General features: G+C 43.9%; 1 protein-coding gene across 1 annotated transcript in view; it reads right to left on the bottom strand.

The window, feature by feature from the left end:
• The window catches only part of ches1 (checkpoint suppressor 1), a 63,921-nt gene extending 58,152 nt beyond the window's left edge, over nt 1-5,769 (bottom strand). The window contains exon 1 of the mRNA XM_080883228.1: nt 5,329-5,769. The gene's annotated coding sequence lies outside the window, so the exon portion shown is untranslated. The remainder of the gene's footprint in view (nt 1-5,328) is intronic.
• Between the last annotated feature and the right edge of the window lie 13,061 nt (nt 5,770-18,830).

The following is an 18,830-nucleotide window of genomic DNA, read 5'->3' as shown; positions in this document are numbered from 1 at the left end:
TGAGGCATGCTGATGACATCATCAGCGGGAGGCAGCTTGGCGTGAGCGTGGCGGCTGTGACATATCGAGAGTGTTGGGGTAGAAGAGAAGGAGACAGAGTGCCGCAAACAGACCGGCTGGAGGAGTTATGCAACGCAAATCCAACTCAGACTAAAAAAGGGCCTTTTTTGCCTTTTCCCTGTGTGTGTGTGTGTGTGTGTGTGTGTGTGTGTGTGTGTGTGTGTGTGTGTGTGTGTGTGTGTGTGTGTGTCCTAGATGACTTTTATGTAGCACTTTGACTTGAGGCAAAGAGTGCATTAAAAACGCACAGGCACTCAAGCGTACCACTGAAATCTGCACACACGCGCGCACTCGCTCGCCCCCCCACTTATAAACAAAGCTTCCTAAGGACAGGAAATCCTTCCACCCACGTTCCTGTGTTGCTTGGCAACCAGAGCAGCGTCACCGTGTGCATGCCTCTGCCGCTGAAAACGCACAAACAAGCAGACAGACACACACACATTAAACTGCAACTCCTTAAACGCCGCTCCTTTAAAAGCACCGAAAAAGAAAATCGCCAGATCGCAGAGCCAAAGCCGAGCAGACTGATACTCGCCACAGCTGCCCTCCGATTCGTCAGCTATGGATCTACACCAAACATGACATCACCCCTTGTAAACATAAAACACTTTTTCCCCCTATTTATGAGCTCTATTTTTACACCCGCTGACGTCTTTCTATGCACGATGCTGCGCGTGCGCGTTTGTGTGTGTGTGTCAGTGAGCATTTATGTGCGTGCACTATCTAAGGATGCGACCGCCAATAGCTCAGCAGGACTTAAGGAGAGAGGGGCTAATTGAGCAGAGGTGCCCAGCACTGTGGACAATGAGTCCATTTCAAATCAGCAGGAGGCCTATTGAAGACAATTATAACCTGGGGGATACAGAGGAGCATTATTCTTCTAAGCCATCTCGGCTACTTTGGCCGGCTGCGTTTCCACTGCAATTTACAGCCCGTCTTTTAACTCTCCGGTTGCATTAACATATGAACCTGTGCATGAAAGGCAAAGTTCATCAGCCCTAATCAATCACAGCGGGCTCAGTCATTAACTAATAAATAATTCCTGAAATACAACGATTACCGCAAACACACAGAAGGAGCGGCTTTCTTCTTCACTGCAATCAATAAAGCACCGCCACAAGTTCAAGTTTACAAGTTGTTTCTTGTAAATAAATAAAAACTCACGGTATATCTAAAAGTCACATATTTAATTTGTTGTCATGCATATTTGCCAACTGACGATGCTTTATTCAGGAGAGAATCAAAAGACACTTCCCATCACAGTTGGTGCATTTACCAGTGAGGCGACGGCGTTAAAGATGCTTTTGCTTAATGGCTCGTGCTAAAAATTTTCCCGGCTTGCTATCAGTGTTTTCAGAGTCAGGAGTTCCTGACTGAGTTTTAAAAGATCTGAAGTCAGCTGGGACAACACTGAATCTCGGGGCACTGTTGGGTGCTTAAAAATCGCTATTAAGAAGTTCAATTATTTTTGGAGCTGCTTTGCAGCTGTTAAGTAAAAAGATACGGCGAGTGGGAGTATTTTAGCGTCTCGTGGTGGACTACGGATTACAAGCATAGACTGTATAACTGACCCACTGGTTAGCAGACCTGAGCATTTTTGAAACCAGATACCACATATAACAACAACAGGTAGATCTGATTGTGACACTCACTGGATAATTGAGTGTCAGTCACACAGAACAGCTCATCCTGCTTTGTCCAGCTTTTGACTCTAACGGGGAAAATAATTCACAAAATTTGAATGTTTTATTCAGTAAGATTTAAATAAACCATAAGCCATAAACGTGTTGAGAAAAAAACATTGACAAGGTGACAGAGAACGGGAGCTGAAGGCTGTTTTCTCATAGACTGTTTTGTACTTTAATAACTATGTCCATCTTTTATATACAGTCTGTGATTCCAACATTAATGAAACAAAAGCTCTTTTTTCATCTCTGAGTGGAAATAAGTAGGAGAAAAATAATCTCAGTTCATAAACTAGCATGTTAGTTAACAGTCCTGACATTATGGCAAAATATGCAGAGATATCAAATGAAGCTAGCATGCTATTCAGCTAGCCCTGGCCTGTGCTGTTTTGTAATACCACACTTTACTTCAGCGCCTACCTGTAGCGTACAATCAAGAGGGGCTTATGTTGCCTCAGAGAATTTAGCAGTGTAGAGGTGGAAATATAAAACTTGTATAACTCTACACAAGAGGTGGCTGTAGCTTCTCCTGTAGCTGTCGCCAATCTCAGGGTCAGCTTTGCTATTTTTGCTGCTAGGTTAGCAAGGTCCATAAAATGCTAATTTTCTCAAAACTGGAGCACTCACTTCTTGGAATTTCTGTTGGTTAAAATGACTCTAACTCATACCGTCAGATAATTGTCTGAATTATTATTGTCTGAATTCACTTCAAAGTTCCAGTGTGGTGACTCATATTAGCTCAAGTGGCGCTTACCCAACAGCTACCGGCAACGCTTGCTTGTCGTGGCAACCATCCACCGCGCATTGCAGCCATGCTTATAATACTTAATCACTTTAAGCATTAATAACACTTCAAAAGGCTCCGCCTCTGTACAGTAGTTATGAAGAGGAAATTAACCATAAAGACCAAAAACATATTCTACCCAGGCTCTGAACGTGCTTTTTAACGTTGTTAAGTTCGGCATTTTAACACTGGCGTCTATGGGGAATGCCCCAAGTGGACATTTAGAGGAACTGCAGTGTTTGCCCCTGTGTTGAGTTCATTTCTAAATGTTGCCACCAGCCAAATGCTCCACTGAGGGCAGAGTGGACTAAACAGTAAAACATAATTCTCTCTTGTATACAGATATATTTAGTTTGAAACAAAAATATTTCAATATAGTATCCAGTTACTACAAACCAGATCACGGACCACAGATGTCCACTTTAAGTGGAAATTTCTTAATAAAAAAGTACTCCATTACACAAAGTAGTGATTATATTTGCACCTGTGTCTATGCATCAATGTATTTTGGAAGAAAGTTTTGCTACATGGTAAAATTCAAGGGTTTACAATGAGGATATTGGCTAACAATAAATATAAATAGTGTAACCATATTTAGTTTGACCAGGCAGGAATCAAACTCTTTACAATGGAAGTAGCAGTGCGATCGTCGTCTGTGCACTGCCTTGCTCTGAGCCCAGATATGGGCCATATCTTCACACAGCACAACAGCTGATTTAACTATAATCTGGTACTTTTTTTCTCCATTTTTTTTTTCCGCCAGTTTACCTTCGTGCTGTGTCCTCTTTTCACCTATAAAACTTAAGAAGTCAGGACATTTTTTTTCTCACTTTTGCTGATAAGGTGCACTTCTGTAGTGTTTACCTTTCAGAACTAAATGTGCTGTAGCCTCTGCTGTATACTTTGTTCTGACGGTGCATTTCAGACACACACGTGGCTCAAAGCCACAGCTGACCAGAGCGCTTACTGCGTAGCTCTGAGCCTGACCAGTGCAACGAGAAATATTAAAACTGCCATTTTTTTGAGTGTTTATGTTGAATAAATCACGAGATGACATCCAATAAAAACTGTATTCAAACTGCATACTACTCAATTCATTCACACATGAATTATAGATCCATTATGGGCTGTTTTAGCTGTGCTGAGGGAATCAGACAAACAACAGTTGTGCTGAGAGCACTAACCCACTGATCCATCCATACCAATTATCTGTGTCTAGGGTGGAGTCTGAATTCAATATTCAATTTACACAGTTCAATCTCCCATCAGAGCTTCCAGCTGGAAAAACTAAAGGCGTCAAAACGGCCATAACGGACAAAAGCGGCATAAGCCTCGTCTGAGAGCTTCAACTGTCTCCAAAGTGAAAAAGAAGCGGGCTAACTGAACGTCGCACCACAGGGGTGTCCATTGAGAGACAGTGAGAGGTGGAGGGGCGAGAACTCCATTGAGCTCAGCCATGGGGGGTCAATATGTGAATGAATGTTTGCCATGGAGGTGAATTATGAATGAGCAGCTCTCGCAGCACTCCTGGAGAGAGCATGTCAGCCCCCCTGTCTCCTTCGCTCCATCCTCTCTTGCTTTCTTTCCATTTCTCCTCCTCCTCCTTCCCCTGCTGCTGTCCTAAAATCTCCATCATCCTCTCCTCTCCCCTCCGTCTCTGTCTCATTTCTCGCTACTGGATTAATCTTCTCATCTGCCTCATTCTTGGTCAACTGATCTCCTCCCCTCCCCAAACCTCCTCCACCTCCTGTCTCCAGACCGGGTTGAGAAGGAGGGGGGGGGGGGGGGGGGGGGTGTGACGGAGGTAGAGACACACGCCGTCTGTCTGAGAGAGACGACAAAACCCTCGTCCTACTTAATTTGCGCAAATTCAGTAGGACGCACACACACAGTGGCACATAAGATAATGCAAAGGCAAACATTCCTGCATGTGAAAAAGCAGATGCATGCATTAAGTGTAAGGCTTTCAGACACACACACACTTCTCCCAGCTGTTCTCCTGGCCACAGAGCTTGTGTGTGTGTGTGTGTGTGTGTGTGTGTATTCGCGTGTGTGTAATCCAATGTGCTGCTGCTCAGCCTGTGCCATGCTCTCTCCTCTGTTGCTGTGCGTCTGATCAGATCTGCCTCCGTCAACCTGTTTGCCGTCTATGGCTCACAGACACACACACACTTTTTCTCTCCCTCTCTATTTCACACACAGACACACACACACGTTTCAGAAGCTGTTACTACTTATCAAGCCTCCTTCAAGCTTGGGAAAAACAACATTCATTCAGCCTTGGTTTCGTCGCCGCCAAGTGATGTGTTACCTGCTGCACTCCAAACACCTGAGCGCGCGCACACACACACACACACAGTGAAAGAAAGGGGAAAACGGACTTAAAGAGAGTGTTTTGCCCCTATTTTTCTCTCCTTCAGCCTAAAGTAGCCTACCAGGAAAAAGAAAAAGTGCGTTTGTGTTGGAATGAGATCACACTGTTCCCTTAAAAAGTATCCACTCCTTTTGATCCCTTCACTCCAGTTTACAGCGGTCACTTCAGCTCACTTTGGCCCCTTTTTTAGCTTGTGGAAAACAACCTTCATAACTCTCTCTTTCTCTCTCTCTCTCTCTCTCTCACACACACACACCTGTATACTTACATACTTACAGTGACACACACACACACACATGCACACGCACCTCCACAGCACTTCCCTTTAAGTGCAGAGCCGTGCAGCACATGTCATCATCACACACACACTCACACACACCTCTGCCAGACCTGCATTAATGCCACAAAAAGCCCAGTAAAGTCACCTTAGGATCCTTCTGTGTTCCAGACGAGCCCCTTCTTCACACTCTTCCTCTCCTCTTTTAGACTTCTCTCTCCTCCTCTCCTCCTTTCCTTCCGTCCTTCCTACCGTGCTATCCGTCAGTCCTTCTTCTCCCTCTCTCCCTCTTTCACTCTTCGTTTCGGTACTCGGTCAGTTCCCAGCGTTTTTCCCGAGCCCCTCCATATCCGCCCAGCCAGTCGTTTCTAACCGCCGAGCAAGCGTACCTACACACACACACACGCACACACACAAGCCGCTTCTGCGTTCCTATGGTCTCTCTCGCTCTCTCCCTCTGTTTATTCCTCTCTGAGCTCGCGCTCTCCCTCTCTCTACTGTCGGAGAAGAGCTCGGTGAGCGTGTGTATGCGCAAGTTTGTGTACGTGTGCGCGCGCGTGGATGTGTGTGTTCCTGTGCTGTGCCTGCTTTGCCCCGCCAGCAGCAGCAAGCAGCAGAGGACTTCCCCCGGTGCCCGCCCTGGGTCCTAGAGAGAGCTCTGTTCCCTGAAAGAATGCCATTGTGTACGGAAGACATGTCCAAAGATCGTCTATAATCTTAACAAGACGATTCATTCACCAGTTTTTTACCACACACACACACACACACACACACACACACACACACACACACACACACACACACACACACACACACACACACACACACATATGTAGCAAAAAAATGCAGTAAAAAAAGGTAATATGATAATATTAAAGTATAATGATTATCATATTACCTTTGATTTAATAATAAATCTTCTAAATCTTCAGTAAGATGCATTTTGAACACACAAACATTACTAAATTAAGGAACTAATATATCTATCTATATAGATATAGATTTATAGATATATATCCTTGTGACGTAGATACAAATAATTAAGTATTAGAACATAAGAAGGCTATTCAACAAAAGGTTCGTTTAGCCATTATGACATCCAAAGCTAAAATGTGGGATTTTATTTATTTATTTATTTATCTTTAAGCCAGTAAGTTGTTTTGATTCTGTACCCAAGTGGTCGCTATGGCAACAGCAGGGCAGAGAGGCAGATGCAGGGAGTCATGCAAGGGAGTAGAAGCTGTTATAGATGGCGGATGGAGGGGCATTCTGTCCTTTTGCACATCAACTAGACTGAGCTCCGTTGGACGCATTTGCCCGGGTCATAAATCACATTTTCATTTGCTCATGTCAAGTAGCCTTAACACCGCTTCCTTTACCTTCTCTGTCTCTCTCTCACGCACACAGGCACACGCACACACGGGGTTCACTCGGGTCTACTTAGAAAAACTTGACTGCGTCGCCGTGTGAGGCAGAAGTACAGCACCTTTATTAAAATATGGCGTACGCCTTTCTTTCCTAACAGAGTGAGTCATCTTCTTGAACTCGTTTAATCTCCCGTGCAGCTACCGTCTTCCTCATCTCCCTCCCCCTCCCTCCTCTCCTTTCCCCATCCTGCCTCAGAGCGTCATCAGGTTACCATAGCAACGGCCCGCCTATGGGAGACAGAGATCAGATCATTATGGACCATGGGATCCAGAAACTGAAGGACATGATTTTTTATTTTTTTTTCCTGTGAACACAGGAAGCAGGAACCCTTAACAGGAAGGCTTGAACACCTTAGTTAAACAGCCAGAGTAGTGAGAACTTTGACTGAGCAGGTTTTTTGACGGGCAAAAAGCAGCTTTGATAATCCATTTAAACCCTTCAATAACATAAGTAATGCGTGCCTACCACTCCTGCACGTTGCTAAAAATAGAGTAAACTTCATTAGATATGCAAAATAGGGTGCTTTGAGATGTAAACACGTAGCCTCCAGAAACAGTTCACCAGAACTTGCTTGCCACACTTCTGAATTAATGAATCTGACAGACGTGGCAGTGATCAGCCCACTGAGAGCCCACAGCAAGGAAATCCAAATGTGCTCTCTTTTTATATATATGGGCGGGGAAATGGAAGCGGGCAAAGTGCGGTGCTTCAAGTTGAGCTCAAAACGCACCAAGGAAACTGTTTTGTTTAATAAAGATCAAAGACGAGTGTTGGGAGAATGAAGTGTGTTTACAGGCCCTCATATCCAGGCTGCTTCGCCGTGCCCCTATTATTAGAGGGAGGCCGTGTGTGTGTACGTGTTTGCATGTGTGCTTGTATTGCAAGCCTAGGGGGCTGCATTAAGCTGAAGCGACAGAGGGGGATCTTTAAGATGTCTTCCAAAGTTTGCTATTGAGGGAGATCTTATCTCTGAGCCCCACAAACAGCCTGGGAGAGGAGAGACGAGCCGAGGCTTAAGACAGTGAAGGAAAAACAGAGTCCAGGTAGCAGCACAGCTAAACAAGATATGTGTGATGATTTTACTCGTCAGCTACTGGTTATCTTGTAAGTTTTAAGACTGAAACTGGGATCAAGTCATTCACTGCCGTAAAAATACACACCAATAGAGCATTTATTACAGGTTTACTATAGTCACTAATGATGCAGTCAACTACGTCAGTTATTGATCACACAGATATAACCCGGGTGATTAAATCAGTCAGGTTACTACTTTGATCCAGCACCAGAGGACCAAGTGTGTTTGGCATGTAGAGTGATGGGTAATTTCAGCAAAGAGTCCGTTCAGTTCAGAATTCGGATTAAAATCAGCAGGAATTTATTTAATAATTGAAATGCTGAATTGTTCTTGTTCCGCCCCTGTCATCAAACAGCCAATCAGCAATAGGATGGAAAAAAGAAGCATTGTTGTCCCACTGCATTTGGACAGCTAAAGTTCCCCAGTGTTTATTGGCACACAAATTTTTAATCTCCAAGTCTGTGGTTATCATAATAAGTAAGTAGACAAGTGTAGTCATTGTATTTCTTGGCTAGTCTTAGCCACAATGTGAATTAGCCTGGCACTGGCTCCAGGCTCTGGTGGGTTAAGCCAGACAGGAAGATCATGTCAACACATTAAGAAAAAGCCTTAGTGTTATGAAAATGTGCCCACATGAAAAACTAACTTGCGGTGAAGAAAAAGATTCTTACAACCTATTTTGCCACACAAAGCATATTTTATCAAATACAGCAGGGTTTGAAAAACTAGGCAGCAACCTCTGGGGCTAAAGAACGGACTGTACTGGACTCATTTATAGGTATAAGCATTTCAAACTGCCAATAAAAATAAAGAAATATAAAAGAGTCAGGAGAAACACCCTTCAATCATGTCGCGAGTGTTGATGTTGCACAGTTTGTCCACCAGAGGGCAAATTCTGTGCCGGCAGCACACATTTGGGATGCAAAAAACAACAACCAGCTGATCTGGTTTTTATGTCCATGTGCTCTCTAAAATAACTAAACTGCTATATGCCCTGTTGGAAGTTCCATGAATAGCCACTCGAGGCTAGCTCCAAACTTGGACAGTTTAATAGATCGATGTCACCCACTGGTTAGTAAAGTCCTATTATGAAGCTCCAGTTGAATGTTTTCGCTGTTGTCATTTTGTTGTGATGGCCTAGACCAGATCTGTTTGTGAAACCACGTTCTCATTGGCGAATTACTTCTTAGAATGACTATAATTTATAAAACTGACTTAATTTTTTAATCAATATAAGCAGAAATGAATGACTGAGGCCATAATCTCATCAGGAAACCGTTTACAGAGTTCAGAGCCAATGAAGGACTTCCTGCAGACTTCTGCAGGACTGGAAGTCATTTTGGTCTCCATTAGATGAATGCTGAGTTAAGATACTTCTACGTTACCTTCAAACCTGGAAGCTTGGTCTTTGATAGTGTTTGTGTCTTCAAAAGAGGACTACTATTTAACTCAATACTGGATGCTATTTTAGTATTTTATTTGTATATTATTATTAGAAATGGTAGCAGAGGTTCTTTGTTTTAGCAGTCCTGTCCACAGTGGGACTGGAACATTTAATTAAGTGGTTATAAATGTCTGTCATTATTGACAGTTCATTTAAATTACATTTCAGTGATCCATTTCATTTGCCGCTTAACACATATACAGCCGAACTGCAACAGAACAGCACGATAGGGAAGGAGAAATGGAGAGAGTCTGTTAAAGAAACCCAAGCTGCTGCTACAGACAAACATATTATTTTATGATCACAACATTGTCAGATAAAATTAACTAAACTGCAGGTGTTGCCAATCCACAGACTGCATTTACGCTAGGCTGACACCTAATCATGCAAGCCAGACTTCCTCCAGATGTGCCACAGTACAAATTATGGTATTTCGGTTTACTGTGTATGCATTGATGCCCTCTATTAATATGTGTGTTCTTTAACCACAAAAATACATGTTTACTTATTTATGTGTTGTGTTTCAAAGCAGCTCCATCTTGGGTCAGCATGCTGACAACCAGTTAATTACATATTGTGACTGTGGCATCACTCATGATGATTTAAATTATGCTCAACTAAACACTTCTAATCACAAACTACATTGCTGCATCCACCTGAAACCCAAATAAATCTCCAATATCTTTGTGGATAGCGAGAACATGACAAACTGCTTGCATTATTGGGTTCTACTTTGTTTAACAATGCCAGCGCCCCCAAAACTCCAAGAGCTAATTAGTTTTTAGTTGTACCAGCAATTCCCAGCTGGTCTTTACTAGCTGAAACAAGTAGAGCCTGACTGGTTTATCTGTGAGCTGATATTATCAGCAGATATTAGCTATTTGCCCGTGTCATGATATCAGCATGTATAACTGCCAATGAATGAATGAATTGACAAGGGAAACACCCTTCAACCATTTTACAAGTTTTGATGTTGCATAGTTCGACCACCAGAGGGCAACACACATGTTTGGGCAGCCCGTTCTCACTCCCGACGCGTAACACACTGACGATTTGTCACATCCTGAGGCGTTCCATGGGAATAACTAACAGAAACAAAACAGAAAGAGATGCAGGGAGGCACGACAGACGGAGAGACGCAGACGAACCAGCAACGAGGACGAGGTAACACACACTATAAATACACACACCAGGAATCAAGGGATGGGAAACAGGAGGGGACCACACCTGGAAGACATCACAGCTGACGAGGCAGGGAAACGTAAACAGAACGCACTGACATCAGACAGGGACCTTCAAAGTAAAACAGGAACACATACACGCAAAGACACAGACTAAGAAACGCGAACTAAACACGGAGACCTTACTACACTAAAGGGGACACACAGGCAGGGATGACACCAACCAGAGGGAACACAGCTAAACCCTGGGAAACCAAAACACAACAGTCATAATACATAAAACTATCAAAAGTAAAAGTACAACAATCAAAAACACTGACCCAGGACCATGACACCGTCTGCGTTCCTATGCTACGCGCCGAATTGTGGATGAAATCGAATAGAATGACGCTCCCGCGATAACACACGTTCCAGCCGTGTATTCCAGCCCTGACCCTGATCTTGTCCCTAACCGTAACCGCCACCTTAAATGTGTTAGATAGTGTTTTCCAAAGCGATTTAAGTAAAATAAACGCACATGTGTAGACTGATTCCTCATTTTTCCGAACTCGTAACATAAAGACATGTTGGGTGGCCGAAAGCGCAATATACCGACGATTTGTCACCTAGCGTAAAATGTTACGCTTTGGGAGTGAGAACGTGTTGGTTTGGGACGCCACGAGCAACAACCATCTGTTACCATAAGCGAGTAAAGCAAATAAGTAAAACAACTACACTGAATAAATGTTTCTTGTGCCTGAAAAAAAAAAGTCCTTTATTGGTCCATACAATAAACTGCAGGGAAAATTCTTATGGGGTCAAGAGTTTGAAATCAGTGCTAATTTTAACAGGATGCAACTGGGTAAAATGCAACTAAACCATAAAACACAACACACAAAAATGACTGGATTCAAGTAGTCTATAATTATTAACATAATATGTATGTTTGTTGGTTTTTGCTTATTTTAGGGTAACGTTTATCTAGTAGTTTGCTGTCTGAAATAAACTGGGAGTGCAACATAGTATATTTTTAAATTCCTCTGAATTCCTGTAGACGTATTTTCTCGTGATGTCAGGGTTGATTGGTGCTTATTTCCATGATTTCAGGCTTCTCTTGGTAACCCTGCATTTAATGTCACAACGCTGTGAACTGCAGCTAATTCCCCTATAGGCAAAGGCTGCAGAAATTTGGACTTACAGAAAAGTGTGCATGAAAGGCTCAAAACGTCTGTGAGAGAGCCCCTCGTGCACTTGACAATTTCACAGTGGGACAGCCTTAAGTCCTCATGGTCTTAGCAGGAGTGCTCCTCAAAGTCTGCGAGTCCATGAGTGTGGAGATTGGGCCTAAGAGTTAAAGAAGATTTGTGGTTTTTAAGCGAAATCCAGCTACTTTTGAAGTGTTGCCACAGGTTACTTTTTTGTCTGCTCGATGGGTAGAGCTGTTTTGCATACATATACATAAGCTGTAACTCATCACATTAGACTATTTTAGGACCAAGGTGAAAGTCTATACACGCATTGTCTGCTCTGGGACTGCAGACTGGAACGTAGCTGTGCACGGTCCCTGACAAATAAAGATTTGAACCGAGCTAAGGAGCTGTTTAGGGAATCTTGCATTTTTAGTGTTGCTTTGTTGATATTACAAGACATCTGGGATCCTGTCGGGCTTTAAAATCTGCATATATGGCTGGACAGAGACCGGTTTTGATAGCTCACTGCGGTGGTTTGGTCACAAAGACCTGGCAACCCTGCATTTCCACAGATGCCTCTTTTTGTTGTTGTTGTTGTTGTAGTTTGACAAGAATTTCCTGTGTTCTTCAATTATATTTGCTTTCCTTATCTGCTTGTTCACATTATATACTTCCGAAATTATGAGATGACTTTAATATAATGACTCAGTTCTAGTAACTCACTGTGCTATTGTTAACACGCATTCAGACACACACACAAGCTCGCAGACGCTGAGCAGCCTAGGAGCTATCCATCCATTCATGATACTTCATTCTTTAAATGGGGCTGCCATCTTTGCCTGTCTACCCAGAGGCTTTGGCCGGGCGGAGGGGTGGGTCAGCAATCATGTGGGTGACAGGAAACAGGCAGGCGTATTGGCTGTCAAATAGCCTCTTTATTTCCTCTCTCTGTGCTGCCTCTCCATGTGTGTTTCTCTGCTTTTCATCGTCTCTCTTTCTCCCCCCTCCTCCTCATCCCGTCTCTCCCTCAAGTCTGACAAGGAAAAGATTTTCTCTAAGTTCACAGAGGAAAAAAGAAGTGAGAGGGAGGTGTAAGAGTCTCCCCGTCTCCTTTTAACATTCCCTGTCTCTGTAGCCCTCTCGCACACATTCACGTGCGCACACTCCCAGCCTCGCACGTCTGAAAGACAGCTAGCAGTGATTTGTCATTGTAACACTTTAGTGGACTGTGTTTCCAAATCATCCCGTACACTTTTTTCTTTCTTTTTTTTGCAGACATGCAGACACGTAACATTCCTCAGAAGACAGGTCGGGTTGAGAGAAGGAGAGAGAGAGTGAGAGAGACACGAAGTTGCATACTCTCTCTTTCCAAATGCAGCCGAGCGCTCCGCACGGATCGATAGTAATCCTCGGTGGGAGCCGTTTATTTTGGAATGTGTGTGAGGCCCAGTGGGTGACAGAATCCACATTCGCACTCACACATGTGTGCCACGTTATAAATCTCGCTGCAGCTGGAGTGGGCGCTCGCACACATAAGCACAACACGGTGCAGACAAACTGGCACGCCGACTTACACACAGCGACAAGTACACACTCAGCACGCTCAGGGCCTGACAAGCAAAGCCTCCCGTTGGGCTGAGCTCTCTCCTCTCCTCCAATAAGTAGAGCTCGCAGAGCTCCAGGCTGAAGGAGGGGACCCAGTGTGTCTCAACGCCGTCCCCTGCCAAACACTCAGTTCTTTGGGAATGGCAGCTCTCAGCAGCTGGCTAGGCCGGACCTCTGTACGCTGGTTGTCCACTCCTGCCAGGAATTTATAATTCTACCATCACAGCGGAACTTTTTCCCCCTTCTTACAAATATTTAGACATGTGACAAATTAAAGGAAAATGGACTAGAAGGCGTTTTAATGTGCTGTGCTACCGTGCTCCTCCAGAACAGCTTTAGTGCAGTTTGGCATTTGAATCTCTGGTCTCTGAAACTCTGGCGGATCACCATTCTACCAAAATATGTTGGTGTGTTGAAAATAATGATGGAAAGCACTACAATAAGCTTTATTTATTGTCCTGTGCTGAATCTAACTTGGCACTTGCTCCACTCTGATGCCCATGTGTTGAGTTTATTTGAAACCGTGGAGACTGGAAGTAAACTTGTTGCTTCTATAGAAACTTACAGAAATTACAGAATCCTGGAATTTGTCTTATAGATACAATAAAGGCAATGAAAGACCATCCAGCACAGGCATGATCTTTGGACAAATCGTTACTCAAGCCAACCAATCACAGCAGCTTCGACAAAGTGTGGATTTACTTTTCCAGAGAAGTGCACAGATAAAGCTTTAGACACAGGAACATGACCGTGTTACAACCACAGCACTTCTCAGCATGTTTTGCTACTCGCCAGCCATCTTATTAACACCCTGGAGCAGTTTTTGAAGTTAATAAGCTCAGTCCCGATTGATGATCACTGTCTGTGGCTTCTCCTACCAGAACTATCGATGCTAATTCATGTTATGGATGCTGGCTACAGTGGTAATGGGTCTATCTGTCTACCGCCACACAGATGAGCTAAGTGGAGCTTCAAGTTCCATTAAGTGACTTTTAATGCCTTTGGTTTAACATATATATATAATTATCAGGCTTAACAAATGCGTTTATAGTCTTCTGTAGGTTTTTAATTTCATTGAGATCTATTTCCTACGAGTGCTGTAACATGTGATTTACATTGTTTTGACACTACTCAAACTATTTGGTGACCCTTTGAGTGGGGGCATTTTCACCCTGGAACTGATGCTGAGGGTTGATCATCTATTCTTTCTTTTGACATTTAGAATCAAAAATCAAGACGGGACAAGAAGGAGACAGTGCAGGGATAACAACACAAAGAAAATGACCTGGAGTGGGCCTCAACCCAGGCCCTTGGAGCAGCCATAGGTGCCTAAGCTGTACAAATAGGTGTACAGCTTAGGAATAAATTGAATTATTAGTCCATTAGCACACAGAGAATCATATTGGCTAATAACTCAGACACATTAGAGTAAAAATATGAATTTGAATTGCTTTTGGAGAGCATTTGCAGCAGCAGCAGCTACTGGTTCCCCAGAAGTTGATGGTGCAACACCCTCAACCTCGGGGTACCTGCTTTAAGTTGCAAGGTGTTTGCACAGGTCACCACATACAAGGTTTGTAATCAGTCTGAGTCTGTGGCGATGAGCCAAACTCATCTGCGACTTGTCTCTTTGTGGTATGGGACTCAGCTCAAATGGCTGCCAACTGGTTATATTCTGTTTCTACTCCTATGTAAAAGGTTGCCGATTGCCTATTTTATTTTGCATTAAATCCAGGACCAGGTCCAAGGACCACTCACAACATTTGCAAGCAATGTTTCAAAGGCCACAAGTTTGCAAATTTGTGGTTGCAACATTATTGGTTTAGCTGCGGTTTCCAAACACTGTTAGTGTTACTCTTGCATAACATGGAGGTAAAACCATAGGTGTACATAAAAGTTAGACCTAGCCATTATGATGTCACCCCTTAGTTTGTAAAGGTTAAGTGTGATGGTTGGGGGTTGTTTTACCCAGAAGTGACCACAGACTTCATAGACTGAGAGCTTCTTTTTTAATCAGAAATGGACTTAAATGTTCCAAAAAGCACCAAAAGCCCAAATACAGTCAAGGTTTCCAGTTTAGTGACTTGAGTCAGTGGAAGCGAGGCCTAGCGGTTAGCTAGCATCTATAACCTGTATCTCCATCCACCTGGCATTCAAAGTGGACAGGTGGTACCCCAGGTAATGCATTCTTTTAGGCTACTCAATGAAATTTACCTCAGTCACTACATGTCCCTGCTTGTCTGGATATTTCTCAGAAGCTTTGTGGCTTTACATTCAACCACAATTTTTAAAAAATGTTTTAAAAATGACTGGAGGGTGTGCTTCAACGAAAGGGGGGGTTAAACTCCTCAGCCTCCCCATAAAGGTGTATGCTAGGGTGCTGGAGAGGACAGTCCGTGCGTTAGTTGAATTTCGGATACAAGAAAAACAATACGGTTTTCACCCTGGTTGCGGAACACTCGACCAGTTCTTTACCCTCTCGGGGATACTTGAGGATGCATGGGAGTTTGTCCAAACAGTTTACATGTGCTTTGTGGACTTGGAGAAGACATTTGACCATGTTCCTCGGGGTGTGCTGTGGGACGTGCCTCGGGAATATGCCGCTGCAATGATGTGGGTGCTGCACTGGTCCATCGCGGTGAAGAGAGAGCTGAGCTGAAAAGTAGAGCTCTCATTTACTAGTCGAACTACGTCCCTACCCTCACCTATGTTCACAAGATTTGGGTAGTGACAGAAAGACCTGGCCTCCCCCTTTGAGATAGGGTGATGAGCTCCAGAGCCGCTGCTCCTCCACATCGAAAGGAGCCAGCTGAGGTGGTTCAGGCATCTGCCTCCTGGGTTCCTCATGGGGGGTGGTGGGGTGTACCAGGCATGCCCCACTGGGAGGAAACCCAAGGGCAGACCCACTGGAAAGACTATATCTCTTGGCTGGCCTGGGAACGCCTTGGTGTTACTCCGCACAAGCTGGAGGAGGTGGGTGGTGAGAGGGGGTCTGGGCTTAGGGTTAAACCTTCCCTGCTTAGGCTGCTGCCCCTGCGACCCAGCCCCAGATGAGTGGAAGAAAATACAAAGATTGATAAAATATTTCCTTTGATATTATCATCATTTATAATACTATTTGGTTAATTAATAGCTAACATTTTGTTAAGAATAACTGGACCATTTAACTGATGGTTCTAAAGTCTAATTTATAGTCATGCAAATGTGTTCATCTGCATATACGTTTCCATTCAGACGAGGTGGGAGAGGGGTCGTCCAACACTGTGCAGTCCTGACTGTGTGGAAATAGATGACGTGAGCGTCTGCTGAACGCTGAATGTTTGACTAGTGAGAACAGAGCAGGTAGCGACAAACTTGAATAAAATTAAGCATAAAAAGCACAGACAGTGCCTGCAGTGGACACTTCACTGTTTTTAACAGTCTTTGTTTTACTTCAGTTCTTTGTGTGTTATAACTTTGCTCTTCTCTGTGGTTGGCTGACGGACCAACAGCACAAGCAAGAGCGGCCCACATCCTTTGTACAGTGCCTCCATCAGACTACAGAGCTCTCTACAGGCAGGCAGGCCGTCCCCAGCAAATGTGCGCTTTCTCTAGTCAACCACAAATTTTGTGTAAGACGTTACACAGAGGGTAGCAACTTGTTAAGCAGACAGTTGAATTCAGTTCTTGAAGCTGGCAAAATGGGAAGGAAAACCTCCCTTTTAACATGAAGAAAGCTTCCATAAAGCATACCTTGATGAACAGCCCATTTGGACACCTTAATTTACTAAATGAACTTCAGTTCAGAAACTAGCAACTAACACTATAAACCTATCAGGAAGGTGCTTACTGAGCTCAGTAAGCAAAGGACCTGAGGGCTGTTTTCTCAAGAGGACCTCCACAGAGCTATAAACCCTTCTGCAGCCAGAGTGTTGCCCCCTGCTGACCATTGGGGGAAAAAAATGCAAGTTTAAGGCATTGACTTCACTTTTCAGATGATGTCATACAGCCTGAGGTTCTAGTATATCCCTGGGCTATCGGAAACATGCTAGCACTAGCTCTGAGAAGACTTTGAGAAATGATTAAGTCATTTCTGATCCTCTGCAAGTGAGCCTAATTAGTTTTTTTAATCATTAACTAATTAACACCCAGCTTCTGCACATGACTTTAAAAAAAACTTCACTGCAAATCAGTTTTTACATTTTCAGATATGATGCTCCAAATCACTTTGATTTGTGTCTAATAATGACACCAAAAGCTCTAGAGTGTATGCCACTCTGTAAGGACTCGTCTGGGCTTGCTTTTACACCTTTTTGGGGGATCGGTTTGGATCTCTGGGTAGAAGCATTCCCCTCAGAGGCAGCAAGGCAGGCCCACAGCACACACAAACCTGGGCTCCGCCTGAGAGCATTGCATTATCTGAAGCAATCTAGCAGCAACCCAAACCCTGCTGCCCTGCGAGGCGGCATGATGGTCGTAAAAATGACCATCAGTGGAAAAGCTGTATAAAGTATATAACCCCCCTCACCTTCATTTTCAACATGAAATCAGAATGACACACTGCAGTTAAACACCGATGAGGAGAACGAGCTTTGCTACCATTATTTACTTTAGTTAAAGCTTCCACACTGAACGCACAGGGTTTAAAATAAAGCCCATTTTGGAAATTGACTGAAGCTCATTTAAAACCATCCTGTCAGAGAACTGCATCATTACATGACGGACACATCACCGTCAGGTCAATTTTAGACTGACGCACTCTCAATGTAATCAGAGAAGGGAGCTTTTTTTTATTATCAGATAGTATATTTAACTATGGAGCAAACCTAGTGCCCTTAAAATGTTCAGAAAGGATAGAACAGCAATGCAGTAGAGCCATATGCTGCGTGTAGCTCTACGGGCACATGGGACCTGACCACTCAACTATCTGTGGGCTTTGCAGCAGTCAGCAATACAGACATATCCTCAGCAATACAGCCAGCTCAATAGCGTGCCTCCTTCAATGCAGCATAATCGCCTCTTGTGACAACATTCCTAGCTCCCTGAGAGTCTATCTACTTTCTCAAATATCCCCACACCATAAGATAAAGACATTAGAGACCATGGGATTTGAAGAGAGTTTTGTCTGTGATGTGCAGTGATACAGACCTGGAATGCCTAGGAAGTTTGGGATCGCTCTAACAGATACCATCAAATGAGTAGAGTGGACCAGCGGGGACAAAGCTCAGCATGTTGCTGAGCTAGTTGGGAAGGAAAAGGCATTTTAAAGGAGAATACGGGAATGTTTAGGGAAATCATTTGTGAGACTTCACATGGGACCGGTGAGCCTCATCATGCATGTTTGGAGCCAATAAATGGCTGTGAATTACTTTTAGAGCGAAGAACACAATGGGATTTGCACAGCAGTGAAATTAAAGGTCAGTCAGGAGATGCTTTGCGCCATATGTCTTCTCTGTGAATCTATTAACTTGCTTTTGCCTCTCTGCCGTTGTGTCGCCGCTCACACTCTCCAATTCTTCTCCTCTCCCTTTCTCCTCCCTCACTCTCCCTCTGCCTCGCTCACTCACTGTCCCTGGGTGGGATGAGTCATCGAAGAGAGAAAAGAAAGGAGAGGAGGTGTGTTCGCGTGTGCTGTATATGCATGTGTGTTTGTGTCATTCCTCCTGAGGTGCTGTGCCCTTCACACTCCTTCTCAGCTTCATGTCAACCTTGCTGTTAGGGTGTAGACATAAGCTCCATAGGTATGAACAGCGTACACACACACACACA

The sequence above is a fragment of the Rhamphochromis sp. 'chilingali' genome (assembly GCF_963969265.1).
Source record: "Rhamphochromis sp. 'chilingali' genome assembly, chromosome: 5".
Taxonomy (NCBI): Eukaryota; Metazoa; Chordata; class Actinopteri; order Cichliformes; family Cichlidae; genus Rhamphochromis; species Rhamphochromis sp. 'chilingali'.
This window is presented reverse-complemented; position numbering and strand designations above follow the sequence as displayed.